The sequence below is a fragment of the Ammodytes marinus genome (assembly GCF_949987685.1).
Source record: "Ammodytes marinus genome assembly, chromosome: 18".
In the NCBI taxonomy this organism is placed as follows: domain Eukaryota; kingdom Metazoa; phylum Chordata; class Actinopteri; order Uranoscopiformes; family Ammodytidae; genus Ammodytes; species Ammodytes marinus.
The window spans coordinates 21,737,720-21,754,215 of NC_137222.1; positions in this window are offsets into that span (position 1 = coordinate 21,737,720).

Here is a 16,496-nt window from a genome sequence, read left to right on the forward strand (position 1 = left end):
TGGATTTTCATTCAAAATTTTGATCAATATTATTGGTTGGTGATTTTAAAGAAATAATTCTTTTTTTTACATGTTTCACGTTTCATTTCAGCATGTACGTACATTTTTTTTTAATCAGAAATGTGTCTGTGTTTGTGTTGTAAGAATCAGTATACGTTTTGTACAATTGTTTCATTGTAAATCCTTCAATTGCGCTATATGATGACATATTCAGCTACAAGAGTCAAGAATACAAATAGTTGCTGTTGGATTTTATTGTCATTTCACAAAGTACAAGTACGTCGGAAACATATTGAAGTGTATAGCATCTAAAAAGCTATGAAGTTCAAAATCTACATACAATTCTGGTCTCCTGCACAAATGTTGATTATGCTGTACCTCATCCAACCTGACCTCAGCAACCCTACTTTTGGATTTGCCACACAAAGGCCGTACTGCTTCCTGCATTTGGACTGAATTTTGGCATTGGCTGTAAACAATGCCTATAATTCATAATTCTTGTGGATGCTGGAATTCATAATAAACCAAAAGAATGCATCAAAAGAGACAACATGGATGTCGATTTATTATTTATATTTTTTTTGTTAACACTTTTTTAAGTCCATGGAGTGTCACAGTGTGTGTAAGTGTCATTCTTAGTTAATTGGTATTACTGATTTGAAATGCAGAGCGATGTTTGGTCCCCTGTGGTTTCTACATGGGTGCTTTCTGTTGCATATTTCCATAATATCCTGTGATGTCCACTTTGTTCCATAAATTGTAAAATCTGGAATTAGCATCTTGAGGTTCTCCTGTTCCTAAGGATTGCATCATAAATACAATGTGAAACCTGATATATGTTCTCATAAGCACACGATTCACTGGCGTATCAATGTGAAATATCATAATTGAAATGTACTATTTTATTCATGTTTTTTTTCATACATTTTTCTTGTTTATCAATCGAAGACAGTGGTAATGTAGTAATGTTATTTTCTTTATTTGAGAACATTACAATCTTTTACATTTGTCTATTTTTTTCAACTTTTATTTTTGTTATAGAAAATATCAATAACTCTCGGCTAACATTTTTTCCAGAATGTATTTTATTCGCATTTTGAATGAAACCCTGAGGCTGGCTCCATCCATATCATAATGTCTTCAGAGCTCATTCTATGAAGAGTAATAGAAACTAAAATACTATATCAAAGTCAATAAACTGTAGTTTAACAAATATTTTTTATCCATCTGATACTTGAAAAAAAATATAGTCTGTATCTACTTCATTATTCAGCCATTAAAAATGTATTAAATGATCAATATGAACAAAGTGAATCCTGTCTTGTTTTTGAGTGGATTTGGTGTGTTTCTGCTTCTATTGGGCAATTTGGAGGCAACAGTGAACTGTCAACATTGCATGAGGGGCGGGTTTCATTTTTTGACCTTTAACCACATTGTGGGGAGGAGACAAGTCCATGTGCACTATAGAATAGAACAGAATAGAAGGCATGGTGCTTTCATAAGCAGTGCACTCACAGTACGGAAAGGAAGCAGATTATGAGGAGAAATTCACTGATTGGACAAAAGGTGATTTTGTCAACAAACATTCTCCAGAATCGCTGACTCCATCTTTAAACCTTAACTAATTTAAAGTAATTTCAGTCATGTCTCTGGGACAGGAGGCATGAGTCGTGGATGTCACTTCATCTCCCCCTCTGTTCTTTTCAGTTGGTTTTACCTTAAATCTATGTATCATCTCCTCATATTCATCCCATCTGTCTCACATGATCTCACTTTATTTCACAGCTCCTCTCTTCTGTTTGATGATCATTTCCTGTCCTAAACTCCTCATTTCTCTCTCTTTGGATCATTTGTGTAAGTAACTCTTGTGTTATCAATATTTTAATAATTATGGAAGTGTGATGTTTTCCTTGGTTTGAAAACACCACACTGCAAACCATAATATCTATACTGTTGGTCTGTTAATAAGCTAACTGACAGGCCTTAGATCAACTGATCAGTTGAGGAGTTAAGGAGTCTGAATATGTGTGTGTGTGTCATAGATAGTAAATAATAGGTGTGTGTGTGTGTGTGTGTGTGTGTGTGTGTGTGTGTGTGTGTGAGTGAGTGTGTGCGCAGAGACAGAGAGCTATGTCTTTGTCTTCCATTGAACAAGGTTGACGATAACATTGTGAGTGGAAGACTGATCTGTAAAAATTTTCATATCTGAAAAATAAACTTGTCACACACACACACAATCACACACACACACATGCAAAGACTTTTGTGAAATGCAAACAGAGGAGATGTCGGTAAGCTGTAACCTGCAGGTCAATTTGGCCGTGCTGCTTTTTAGGCAGTGTGGTGAACGGCCTAACCTCTGAGGTCAGGGAGAGGATAATAAGAGGAGCACGGGACAAATGGAATGCATTCAGAAATCATTCAAAAGTGTTTAATAAGCTTGGCAAACAAGGTAAAAGACATCTTAGACTGTTGTCTTTGTGTGTGTGTGTGTGTGTGTCTGTGTGTCTGTGTCTGTTTGAGTGTTTGCAAATACTTTGTACACTTAGCACATATAGTACTCCTGTCAACAAACTCATAACCAATCACTATCTCCTATAGAGAAACAATGATCCAAAACAACCAATAATGATCATAATGATTTTTTATAACATGAACCAAAATAACTGGTATAATATCAAATACACAAAAACGTGATTAACATAACAATAGCAAGCACAACGAAAAACATAAAAAAAATATTTGTACAATAGTGGTATTTATACATAATACAAAAATATTTTTTTATAGTTTTATTAAAATTAAAATATCTCTATTTATTTTTAGAAATCCTTCAAACCAATTCCTTTTTGTAAAGTGGTGAGGTTTAAGGAGCAGAACGCACAAGGACAATGGTGGATGTAGGTCAGCGTGTATGTAAATGAGAGAGGTCAGATGGCGTGCGCCGGGAGGTTGGGTCACCTCTCACCTCTGACCCTTTTAGCCACGCTGCGCAGAGAGTCACAAAGCACAGCAGCACCAGTCAACAGCTGGATCCTAAACAGGCCTGGGTAATCTAACCGATTGAGCGGGGAGGGAAATGTATTTGGATTAAAGCAATTTGTAAAAACTGGTGTTTAAGGATGTAAATGATACATTTTTGTTAGGATCAAATAAAGGATTGGCTAATTTAAGATTATTAGAGTAATTTAAAAAATTTACAACACATTAACCTTCCTTTTTTGTGAATAATTGTTATTGTGTTATCAATGAGTAATGCATCTTTTTATGTTAGAAATAATAATGAATAATATTAAATTCAAATTTTCGATGTAATGCAGTTTTTCATGATTCTGCTGGAAAAGAAAATATTTTGGAACAATGGAACTTTAATGATTAATATGGAATATGGAACCAAAAAAGCAAAAATGCTTAAACCTGCAGTGTGTAGAATTTATGGTTTTATTTCCTAGCAGATTTTGTAGAAAGTAATTATAATATCCACAAGTACGTTTAATTTAGTGCATAATAGCTGAAAAACAATTTTTTAATTATAATTTTTTCCCTTAGAAAGGGTCTCATATATGTCCATATTTCTGCATATTTTGGACCAAGGCCTAGTGCCGCCATCTTGAAAGTGTCATAGTTGGAATGTCATCAGGTGCATTGTTTAAAATTTAGAATTGTTCTTGTCCTTGAAGGCCACTGTAGCTTCTGTTATTATTCGAAAGGGTTGGGGTTACCCAGGGAGTGTTGCATTCTAAAACTTTCTTGATGATGTCATATTGCATACTGCACCTTTAAGTGTAGAAAATAAATAAAAACAAAACAGTACAAATGTCAAACAGAGTCGGCAGGGAAAATATAAATACAATTAACAAGCGTGTAAATAAATACAAATATTAATACAAATACTTATTGTTAGTGGGCTTAGATAGATAAATGTGTGCCTGTTTTGTAATGAAATAAAATTATTAGAAAATGTCTGTGCATGTGATAATGAGAAACTATACCACATCACACATGATCACATTATGGAGAACTCAGAATATGAATCAGAAAAATTATCTATTTTTTTAGCATTGCTCAAAGTGCAACAAAATCGCAGTAGAAGCTCTTAAATTAAGTGAATTTTTTAAAAACTAAGAATAGGTTAAAAATTGTATCTTTAAATTGTCATAACTATAACTATCAATATGTCTAAATTAACATGACAACATGTGACAGTAGAAGACTCTGTGAATGTGTTTGGACCACACACCCCAGCTCCACCAATCAGCTGTCATCTCCGGTTCAACCATGTGGAGAGCTGCAATACTGAAGTAGCTTTTCTTTTTCATCCTCTTCTTTTTCTTCTTCTTCTCTTTGATCAGAAGTGTGAAAACCAAAATCGCAGAATACATCAGTGTACGACTCAGTGCTAATTGTCGGCGCCGTCTTTGGCTTCCAGAGGAAATCAATAAATCAAATGTTATGATTAAAAGAGTAACATGCCAGAGGACATTAAATAATCATGGAGTGAGAAGGAGGAGGAGGAGGAGGAAGGAGAGCCTGGAGTTAATAAATGATGACTCTGCTGTGATTTGGGATTATTTCAAGAAGGAAGTAGCTGACATTTGACACTTTAAATAAGGACAAATACAAAAATTAATCAGAGTAAATGTGTGTGTGTGTGTGTGTGTGTGTGTGTGTGTGTGTGTGTGTGTGTGTGTGTGTGTGTGTTTCTGGAGAGAGAGAGAGTAATGTTAATGCCTAGGCCCTTGACTGTGTGTGTGGATCATTTGGGAGGGATCACTCTTCTGTTACGTATGACATTTTTTAAGTCAACTTTTAAAGCTATTTAGTTTTTGCTGTTGTTCTTAGTTGAGTGGGCAGCAACCTCTCTAAATGGATTTTTTATTTATAATGGCTTTAGTTAAGTTTAGTTTGTGTCAGCCCCTCCTGTGTCCTCATTGGACGGTTACTCACTTATTTGTCATTTACTAAGGGTCAGTTTACTGAAGTCACCCGTTCAGTTTTTTCGCAATCTAGTTTATATGATGTACCATGAAACGCAGGTCGGCTTTGTCCTTTTCCAACATTTTTAGATTTAAATAAAATATAGGATGAAAAAGAGTTGTATACATTTCCTCATGTTGACCTGAAAAACATGAACATTTAAGGTTCACATTGAGTATTGGGTTGTATTTACATTGAGTACAAGGCTCTCTGTGTGTAAAGGTCAGACTTGATTTAACCACCATTGTTCCTTAGAAATGTAATGTGTTTTGTGAAATATCATACATGAAATAGAAAAATAGAAAAGTCATGTAAGTACTACACAGTGAAACAGCCTCATTTAAAACGTAAAAAAAAAACATTTCATTAATCAGCATTTTAAAGTGGCAGTCTGGGAGCTCGATAAAACAGTTGAAATGTGTACCGCAGACTATCACATCCAGAATTTATTTTCAGAAACTACATTCAATTCTAAATGTTTCCGAAATGTAATGTGATCTGTACATATATATTTTCTTCAGATTTTAAAATGGCAGCCGTGTTTAGAGTTGCATTTTAACGGACATTTTGTAAGAACTGTATATGCATGGCTTGGATTGTAGGTGCATGGACAGCATTAGAAAATATAGTGCTTTTATGTAATGACGAACACACACACACACACACACACACACACACACACACACACACACAGTGCTCAGTAGTGTTAACTATAATGTGCACATACAGTATGAGGAGTAAAGCTGGCCTCAGATCACTGGGCCTGCTTCTCTGAGAGGAAACAGAGCTCACATGGAAATTCATCACAGATATTGATCTGAATTAGCATGAGCGGCCTCTGCCTGTGGCCATGTTCTGTCTGATGTTTGCCCAAAAATATACGTGTGTGTGTGTGTGTGTGTGTGTGTGTGTGTGTGTGTGTGTGTGTGTGTGTGTGTGTGTGTGTGTGTGTGTGTGTGTGTGTGTGTGTGGACTCAAACTGTCAGCTTCTGTGTGACTGAAGTGAGTTTAATGAGGGAAGGAAGATGGAGCCCTTTGATGATTTAAATTATTAAAATTTCCGGATTACATTTTTTAAATTTTTTTATTTAGCTATCTATGCTCCATTTTATCCAAATCTATTGGAGACTTCCAAAATAAAAGCTGTACCCTGGTTATTCCTCTTTCATACTGTATATGGCTGTGCCCTCTAAAATGAGTCATTCAATTCAATGTGGATTGGGTTTTCTAATAGCATTTATACAGATTGAAATACAACATGTTTCAATATACATTATACATTTATTATTTATTATACAATAGATGCTAATTCATTATTTTGATGGTTAAATTCACCATGTATACATGTGCAGTATGATTCCTGGTCCATTTCATTTTGGCTCCTCTAAAACCAACCAATGATTTACCAGGAATTTATTCTTTGGTCAGAGTTGACAGAAAATAGGACCGCACCATTTTCTTGTCAAATAAAATGAAAAATTCAAATGGTTAAAACGTTCTATCTGGAGTATTTCTGACTACTTGGCTACAGCTGCAAAAAACCTGCAAACAACAACATTTGAAATAAATACTAAAAATATTATTTTTAGTATCAGAAATTATGCAAAATCACAATTTTAATTTCCGAAATAAGTGTTTTAATTGTATGGGCATTTTTACTAGTGCTCAGTGTGGTATTAATATTACCACAATGATTTGTGCTGCATGGCTTATGTGTTATAGTGTGTGATATCATAATTTTTCTGACTTTTTAAAAACTATTTATAAAATATCTTATTGAGATGAATACTAGCCTATAGTGTTTGGTAAGGTTTTGGTATCATTAACAATGTCTTACACTGCTCTCTCTGCATGGCTCTACTGTTGACTGTACTACTCATTTGCGCTCACTATCTTTATACTGCTTTGCAATGGCCTCATGTACTGAATATTGGATATGATCATTTGTGTTGCAGTGTGTTACTTCTTCCTGTCTTGTGTGCGCTTATGTTGTAGTTTTTTTTGTTATTTCTATGTTTGTATGTGTGACTGTGGCTGGAAATGGCCAGTCTGCTAACAAAAGGCACAATCACAAATATGTTGGTGAATTGTCTTTGTAAATAAAGTAATGAATTAAAGGAAGTATTTAACCTTGCATACTTAGTAAGTTTTATTTTTTCCATAACTTTATATATTATAAGTGATTTAGGAATGGAATTGGAAAAAGTCCAGATTTTCAATTTGCCTTTGCGCTTAAGCCCAAAAAATGTTCAATAAATAATACAAAATGCATGAAGGTGTGAGATGAAAGGCTGTGGAATAAGAGTTTATTTTAGAGTTTTGCAAAGCGCAGTGGTAATGGCGTGTGCCTACATTTGAATACAGCGGGTCGGCTCCGCACGCGGCCATTGTGCTCCCATTAGGAGGCGATTTCACGGCCAACGGAACTGCAACAAAAGAGGCAGCAGGTCCAGAGAAGTTTGAAAAGACGAAGGAGAGAATAAAGGAGGAAGAGAGAGAGAGAGAGGAGGGGGGTAAGATTGAAGAATAAAGGAGAGGAGGAAGATGATGGAAGTGTGCCTTTAACAATAGGCTGTGAGATGCTATACGGTGTAGGCCTATTATTGATATTATTACATTATCACATTTACATAACGTGTGTGCGCGCGCGTGTGTGTGTGTGTGTGTGTTTGAGAGAGATAGATAGACAGAGACAGACAGAGAGAGAGACAGACAGACAGAAACACACCTTTTTTATTTTTTTTACAGCTTTAGAAAGTTAAACCGCAAATAACTGCTGACTTGTAAATATGAACTTTGATTAAAAATAATGATTAATATATTTATTTTTTTGTGTATCTCTAAATGATCTTTATTAACTGTGGGTATGGTCTCACACACACATATGTACAGTATATACAGTATATGTCCCGGGAATCTTAACACTCAATCTTTGTATACATTTTTATAATACCTCAATTCATTTATAAATGAACATATCTCTGTCTATTTATACAGTAGGCTATATCATTCTACAATACACATTATCTATACATATCAAATTTGAAATTCTGCTTGGGTCATTATCTTTTCTTGTCTTTTTTTAACTTTGTGTCTGTCTCTCAATACATACATGTGCATGTATAATGCACTATTTTTTTTTACGATATATAGTTGACTTGTTTTCTCCTACAAACATTCCCTTCAAAAAATGATTGTATCTTGACAATAGACGTATTGAACCTTTATTTAAATCATGTATGATCTTTATGAAATGTGTCTTCAAACACATTCTAAAATAGCAATAATACGAGTAATAAGCATTTATATCTCAATTTCTTCTTTTTTTTCTTTTCGTTTTTTTATACATGTAAATGAATAGGCCTATGAACATCTCCATATGAGTACTGGCTCTGTATTATATCTTATTCCTTCTGATATCTGTACCATCACCTATATACAGCATGTACAGTGTCTAAAATGTATTATGCGTGTATGTGTGTAACCCTACTGTGCATCCTCTCTATATATGTATGTGTATTTGTCTATATGTATTTTTATAGTTTTGATTTTATTACATATATTTTACCCCGCAAAAATCAATCATATGTTTTATCATTATACATTCATACAATTGCCAGATGTCAGTGTATCTGTATATACATATTTATAGCTGTAATATATTTAAATTCAGTATCTCAAAATTATCTCTCTTTTTTTTATCCCGGTACAGGGTTTTTTACTGGGAGTTTTTTCTCAGCCGAGCTAAGGGTGTAAGGGCAGGGTGTCATATTGTATCATATTGTATCATATTGTATGGAATGTAAAGACCACTGAGGCAAATGTCTATTTGTGATATTGGGCTATACAAATAAAACTGATTTGATTTGATTTTTCTCTTTCTAAATCTTCAGTATCTTTTATTATTATAAAATGTGTATTTTTATACATCTGTATGTTTTGACTGTATGTCTGTCTATGTCTACACAGATCTCTGTATTACCTCTTTAGACTCAATTCATTTCAATGTTATTTCTAGATTTTTTTTAAAGATCTCCCACATAGCCTATCTCGATTACATTATTTTGATCTCAAAGTAAGTATTTCAAGAAATCATTCATCTATACATGTTTTCTATATTTATATGCATATGTACAATTCCATATCAACCACCATTTTAAATTAATTTGAATTATTGACAACCAATACCTCCATAAATGATATCTGTGTGTATAGGTATTAGCCTACATTACCACAGTATATATATATATGTTCACACACAATCGGCCTACCTATCTATATTTCCTTCTTGTTTTTACATCTTGCATAAATAATGCTCTATAATTGTATGCTATGCCCACACTTATTCAAACCCTCATTCATTAATATCTGCTTTCTTATAATATTGCTTCTCGCAGCTCATCAACGTGTCATTTATATTAAACACCAAATATGGCCGCCATTAAAAACAGCTAACATACAGTGAAGGCTGAACTCACCCACTCAACCAACCACTGCAGCGGCAGCAGGAGGAGGAGGAAGTTTACGGCCGGACAGATGGACCCCCGTCCCAAAAAACTGCTGGCTCATTTAGAGAGAGAGAGAGAGAGAGAGAGAGAGAGAGAGAGAGAGAGAGAGAGAGAGAGAGAGAGAGAGTCAGTAGGGACAGATGCGAGGCAAAGCGGAGTTGTGTTTGTCACTAACGCTAGATTAGCATGTGGTCGTCTCCAGCACAAAGCTTGCAGATCAATACTACTGCTGCTGCTCTCTCTCTCTCTCTCTCTCTCTCTCTCTCTCTCTCTCTCTCTCTCTCTCTCTCTCTCTCTCTCTCTCTCTCTCTCTCTCTCTCTCTCTCTGTACACACAGCAGATGGCCCGGGACAGACAGACAGACAGACAGAAACGTCCTGGGCCATCCAACCTGCCTAGCTTTATTCACCTCCAACAACCTGACACTCACTTTTCAACAAAAGTAGCATTGCTCTCTCTCTCTCTCTCTCTCTCTCTCTCTCTCTCTCTCTCTCTCTCTCTCTCTCTCTCTCTCTCTCTCTCTCTCTCTCTCTCTCTCTCAATGACTTCTGCCTTTTTCTTTTTGAAGCAGTAGGCCTAGTTCATTTTCATGTTTGCTTAGTTTGGTTGCCTTTTTGTCTGTGATTTTTTCCCCCCGCATCAATAATGTTAAATTCATTTTACTAGATTAGTCAAAGTTAATGAATGAAGTCCCCTCAACTAACATGAAATGGGTGAGGCTATGACAAAAATGTAACCACTATAACAGGATATGAAATGTTTGTATAAAAAAAAATTAAAAAAAAACGCTTAGAAATATGGATTGGAATTTGTATCTTATTTTTTTAGAGACTTAAACATTATTAACAAATAATTTTTTAGAACTGTTTTTTTTTTCATTATTTATAGTAAAGCCTTTTTAAATTTGTTATACACGATCTCAAAGGATCTCGGTAACAACACATCATTAAAAATGAAGCTTAAAACAATGGTGATCGCTTCATGTAACAAATACATTCTAACAGCTGTGTTATAACGCTGATATTTTAAAATGTCTCATACAAAGTGTATCAAATTAAAACAAATAAGATACAGCCAGTATGAGCCGGGGAATGCAGAAGATGGTACGTACATGTATCTTTTCACAGAGAAGCTAATCAGGCTAATGCCTATCTCAGCAGTCAGTCAATATGAATATAATATATAAACATGATATATACTTTTAATACAATATAAATGTTCAAATAAAAGTGTTGTTAGGTCCAAACAGATTTCTCCTTCCACATGAATGCAATATTTTATGATGATACATTTTGCGTATGGTAGAGCCACCAACCCTGATTTTAGACTGATTTCATTACACCATGCCACTGCCCCAAATACTCACTACTGCACCAAATGTAGATTAATCCACAGCTGAAAACAGTTCCCCTACAAATGCCCTATTACTTGCCGTTTTAAAATGGTTTACTTAAAACTACAGCGGCAAGCTATTTTAGGAAAATACTGAGCATTAAAAAAAATAAAACTCTGTTTTTAAGGAGGTGTTTTTAAAGATTAAGTTGGTTTTGGCCTGCTGATGGGATTTATCAATAATAATAGAAAGAGTAATGATACATGTGTACTTTATTTTAATGAACTAACACATACATACTCAATTATGTAATGAAAGGGTGAGGTTAAAAAGTAATGATTGATATTTCGACTATAGAAATTCCTGTCTCTCTTCTCCTCTTCTCCTTGTGTGTGTGTGTGTGTGTGTGTGTGTGTGTGTGTGTGTGTGTGTGTGTGTGTGTGTGCGTGTGTGCATATTGATTTGCCCACACCCTGTCAGTCATGTCTCTCGGCCTCTCAGTGTTTGCGGCCGTTGGACAGTTGACCTGCTGTAACCCTGAGGACGGTTTCAGTGACTTTATGTGGACACTCTGTTGGGACACTTTGAGGCCTTGATAGTGGGCTCATGGCAAAGACTCATGGGAACTGTAGTTATTGTACGCTAATTAATACAATGTACGGTTTTTCCTCCTAAATGTTGAAATTTGATCATAAAACAACAGGTGAATATAGGGTCACACTTTGCCAGTCGATTACTCACATTTGAACAATTGTTTTTTTAATACAATTTTTGTCAGAAATGTTTGAAATATGAGGCAAATTTGGCAATATGTAACTAAATATACATACATACATTTGGATCTCTTTAAAAAACTAAAATCAAGATGTTGGATGAAGCCAGAGTTAAAGTCTTTATAGTGGTGTCCAAAGTTTTTACATATCAGATTTAGGATACACCCTATTTATTTATTTTGTATTAAAAATATACTATGTACAGGTCTAAAAAATTCATTTTCTGCACGTGAATGTACAGAATGTGAATGTATCGATTTGAATTCAATCTTAATGTGTCAAATGTTTGTATAAAACAAGTCATTTTAGTGGACTGATTGTTGATGCTTTGGGAACCTTGTTTTTTTTTTGTAACGTCCATCCCAATAAAGTAGAGAAGTAGATGGAGTGATGACTGACATTGGAGGGAGAGAGAGACAGAGAGATAGGGAGAGAGAGGGAGGGAGGGAGAGGGAGAGACAGAGAGAGAGGGAGGGAGGGAGGAAGAGAGAGGGAGACAGAGACAGAGGGAGAGGGAGAGGGAGAGAGAGATAGGGAGAGAGAGAGATAGAGGGAGGGAGAGACAGAGACAGAGAGGGAGAGGGAGAGAGAGAGGGAGAGGGAGAGGGAGAGAGAGAGGGGAGAGAGGGACTTTAAAGGAGCAGCTGCAGGGGGCGGAAGAAGAGACGGAGGAGAGGAAGTGATAGAATTTGGAGTCAATATGGCGCTGTAAAGGAAACACCGACATCACTGCCAGAAAGTCAGTATCAAAAAGCACACACTCACTCATTCCAAACATTTGCAACATATTCATAAGTTTTTATACAATGTACAATGCCTTCATGGATGACCTCAGTGAATTGATCCTGATTTTATTTTAGAGTATGGAGTTTTAGAATGACATAATCAATGATTTTATGGGGCCCCTCTGTAGCTCGGGGCCCAAGGAAATTGCCGACCTTAGCCTAATGGTAAGTCCGCCTCTGCTTCCTCTACTCATACCCTTTCGTCACTCTTCTGCTGTACCTACCCCCTTCTCTCCATCACTTCATCCTCCATTCTTTTTCCTCACTATTTTCTTACCTCCCTCTCTCTGTATTGTGGAACGTCAGGTCCAACACAAAAATCGCAACCGCCTCGCAAATGGGCTTCTCTTAGCAGGACACATTCATGTTTTAGGGAGAAACAAACAGACAGACAGAGAGACAGACAGACAGACAGTCAGACAGACAGACAGACAGACAGACAGACAGACAGACAGGCAGGTTGTCCCTCAGCAGACCCCCTGCCTGTCTCCCTGACAGCTGATCAAAAGGAGAGAAAATTGGGTCAGGGCTCTTCTGTCCTCCTGTCCTTAATTACACAACAGTCTTTAAACAAAGCAACATCTGCCCCAAACTAGCCATCCTGCTCCTCCTCTCTTTTCTTCTCCATCTCCATCTCCTCCACCTCTTTACTCCCTTCTTTTTACAACCCCTCTTCCTTCCTCTCTCTTCGTCACTTAGAGCTCGGTGCATTTGGTAAATGTCCTTGAGAGAACTATAAAATGTGGGACTGGTAATAGGGCTAATACAGACAGGCGTTCAGTGCAGGTTCGCTTCCAAGGAAATTCTTTGTAAATAATTGCCAGAGGGTGAGCCAGAGAGTGAGTGCACGGCGGGGCAGCTCAACATGCACCAATGTGAAATGGGTGAATAGGAGAGATTGTAATCGGTCAAATGGGAGATGTACATGTCCTGTGATAAAGAAATGATGAATAGATATTTAATTAAGGTGATTAAGGTTTTCTCTCAAGCACTAGTCAATTTAGAGATTTTTGCCTATTTTGCTTTTATAATATGTCTTCCTTTATACTATTATAAATCAAAGGTCCAGAATGTACATGGAGGTGTTTATTTGACTAAACCCTGTCTGTTTGCGTCTATATATTTCTCCCATATGAACATAATTAACGTCCACATTACCACAACATTAGTTTTTTTCTTCAGTACTCTGACCCATTAATCTCAACTTTTAAAGAACATTTGGTCCTGTTGTATGTTTTTAACAGTGTAATATATAAATAATATGACTTGCAAGATTGTGAAAATATTTCAGGACACATGAAACGTCACATATTTCAACAGAGTCACACAACAAAGGCAGAACATTGAGAGTGGATGTGATTGTAAAATGTACTGTAGGCCTACTGCATGTTTACCCCAAATAGCTCCCATTACCAGACACAAATCACCCAATGCGAACATGATGTCAGCTGAAATGAATGAAGTCAAACACAATGGCAATGGCTAGTCTGATTACACTGACAGGGCTGGAAAAATAAACAGACCAACCACAAAAAGAAAGAAAGACAGAAATACAACAAGGAATAACAAGGCTACTGTATGTATCTTCTGAGCGCATAGCATACTGGCAATTAATGAATTGAATATGGTCATAAGTGTAGAACATCTAGTTGTAGTGTTGTATGGTAGAGGTAGAGAATATTTTACTTTATCATTACAATTAATCCTGATATCACTACTACTGTATGTGTGTTGATTTTTGTATTATTGGGTAGAAATATTGGTCCTTTGAAATAAATTAAGTGTCTGATTGTTTTTGCTGCTGTCTTTACTTGTTTTATGATGATGGATGAGAGTGAGGGAGAGAGAGAGAGAGAGAGGGAGAGAGAGAGAGAGAGGGAGAGAGAGAAAGAGAGAGGGGCAGACAGAGTTATTTAGCAGTCGTTTGTCCTTGGAAGGGTAATGAATTGTAAAGTGAACGGCTACAGGCCATAATGCTCTTTCAGTGCAGCTCCCACGCTCATCGCTCCGACCGGAGTCCGTCGATAACGTCCTGACACACACACACACACACACACACACACACACACACACACACACACACACACACACACACACGCACACACGCACACACAGGCACATCATTTACACACTGCAGCAGTCTGCACTCAACACTGTGAGCTGCACAGCTGTAAAACCTCTGTCTGAAATCTACACAACACACCAGTTATTGATGCTCATTACTTGATGTTATATGGTGTTATGTTTGTCAGATCACAATATGATGATCAGTTACAATATGTCATGTCATGTAATATTATTTGTATTGTGTCCGATGGTCATGTCACACTTTACCCCGTCATGTCATATACAATGATATAAATGCATATCAAATGATGTAATTGATTATCAAATGATTATTTCATGTTGTCATGATTACATGATGTAGTCTATTGTTGTTTGAGATGGACTCAGCGATTCTGAAGAACGTTTGTTGTCAAAATCACTTTTTGCCAAAATCAGTGAATATCTCCTCACTATCCACTACCTGTCCATACTGTGTGCTGAAAAAAAGGGATCTAGTATTACAGTTTTTACCTAATGCTTACACACTAAAAGTGGTTGCTATGCCCAAAGCATCACAACCTCTAACTTTGGTGACCATGCCCTAAACACAAGCACCAACCCTATAAACACAATTAGTGCTTTGCACTGTGTTTGAAATTCTCCAACACACTTCTTGCAAAACACTACACACTGTTTTTCACATAAGACACATTGTTCAAAAATTAAATCTCCTGCAATCATTGGGAAAACAGATCTATTTCAAATACAAAACACAACTAAAATTGGAAAAGCACTTCTTGAATTGCTTGTTGAACTGCGATCCTACCTATTCGTTGTGTTTTTTTTCTTTTGTTGGCCAAAACCATGAAATTGCAATATAAACTTTTTTTCAGAAGCTTTTCTATATTTTTCCATGTGTCTAATTGAAAATATAGTGGATGGCACGCAAGGCGATATTTCCCCCGTTTCTTGGCAAGGGAGGACATTGCCTGTGCCGTGAATGAGGTGATGTGGCCAGATGCGAACAGGAAACAGGATCCATAGCATAAATATCTTCCAATCATTCCCCTACAACACTATGTTTTGTAGAACATTCTAATTGTACCATTTCTTGTGTGTCTTTGTGTTTTTTTTTTACTTTAGCAAAAACCTGAAATGGCAAAATAAAATAAAAAATGTGAAGAGTTTACATTTGGTTTTCATGTGTCTAGATCAACTGTAGTGAATCAATCTTTCACAAAAAAAATCTGTATGAAACTTGTAAAGTCAAAAACCATCCAAAGTACTGAATACAGCTGTGTTTTGCATAAAGCACATCTGTGTGTTGTTGCTGCTAGGAAAGAGTAATTCAAAAGTGCATGTGTGTATTGTTTTGATGCTAAAAACAGTTTTGAAATGGGATTGTTCGATTTTGTTTCAAGAATTTCATTTTGCCGTATAAGTGAGAAGTTTACCTCCATGTGCTTTGTCCTATTCGGCCTGTGTGTTAAGTTTTGAGACAGTGGGCCAAAGTCTGCAACATGTGTGTAAGCATTCGGCAAAAACTGTAATACACAGCTTAGCCTCTGCACATGTGTCTAGCTACAGTGGGCCCCCTTTGTTTACATACCAGGTTACAGAGCCTTCTTTCAGCGCACAAGATATTAACTGATTTTGACAGAAAGCGATGTTGACAACAAGTGTGCTCCATAATGGCTGACGCTCCAGCCTGAAGTCAGGTTTTAAGTTAAGGGACATTGTTCCTCAGTGTTGGGGGGGGGGAGTGTTTGTTGTCTATCAGGTCAGTTCTTCTTCTATCATGTGTTTATTTGTTATTTCTTGTCACCTTCCTTTATCTCTCCAATTATAATGAGATGAGAGCTGAGATCAGATCACATTTGAATGGTGCCTGTGGGCAAATTGCTCCTTTGCAGCAGCAGCTACAGTAGTGGTAGTAGAGGAGACAAACCAGCATGCTCGCTTTATTACATTCACTGACTGAATGCAAAATGTGTGTCTCACATACAGTACAGTGAATTTGAATGCAGAATCTCAAAGTACTCTCCATGCAGACATTGCTGTATGCCTTCAACTC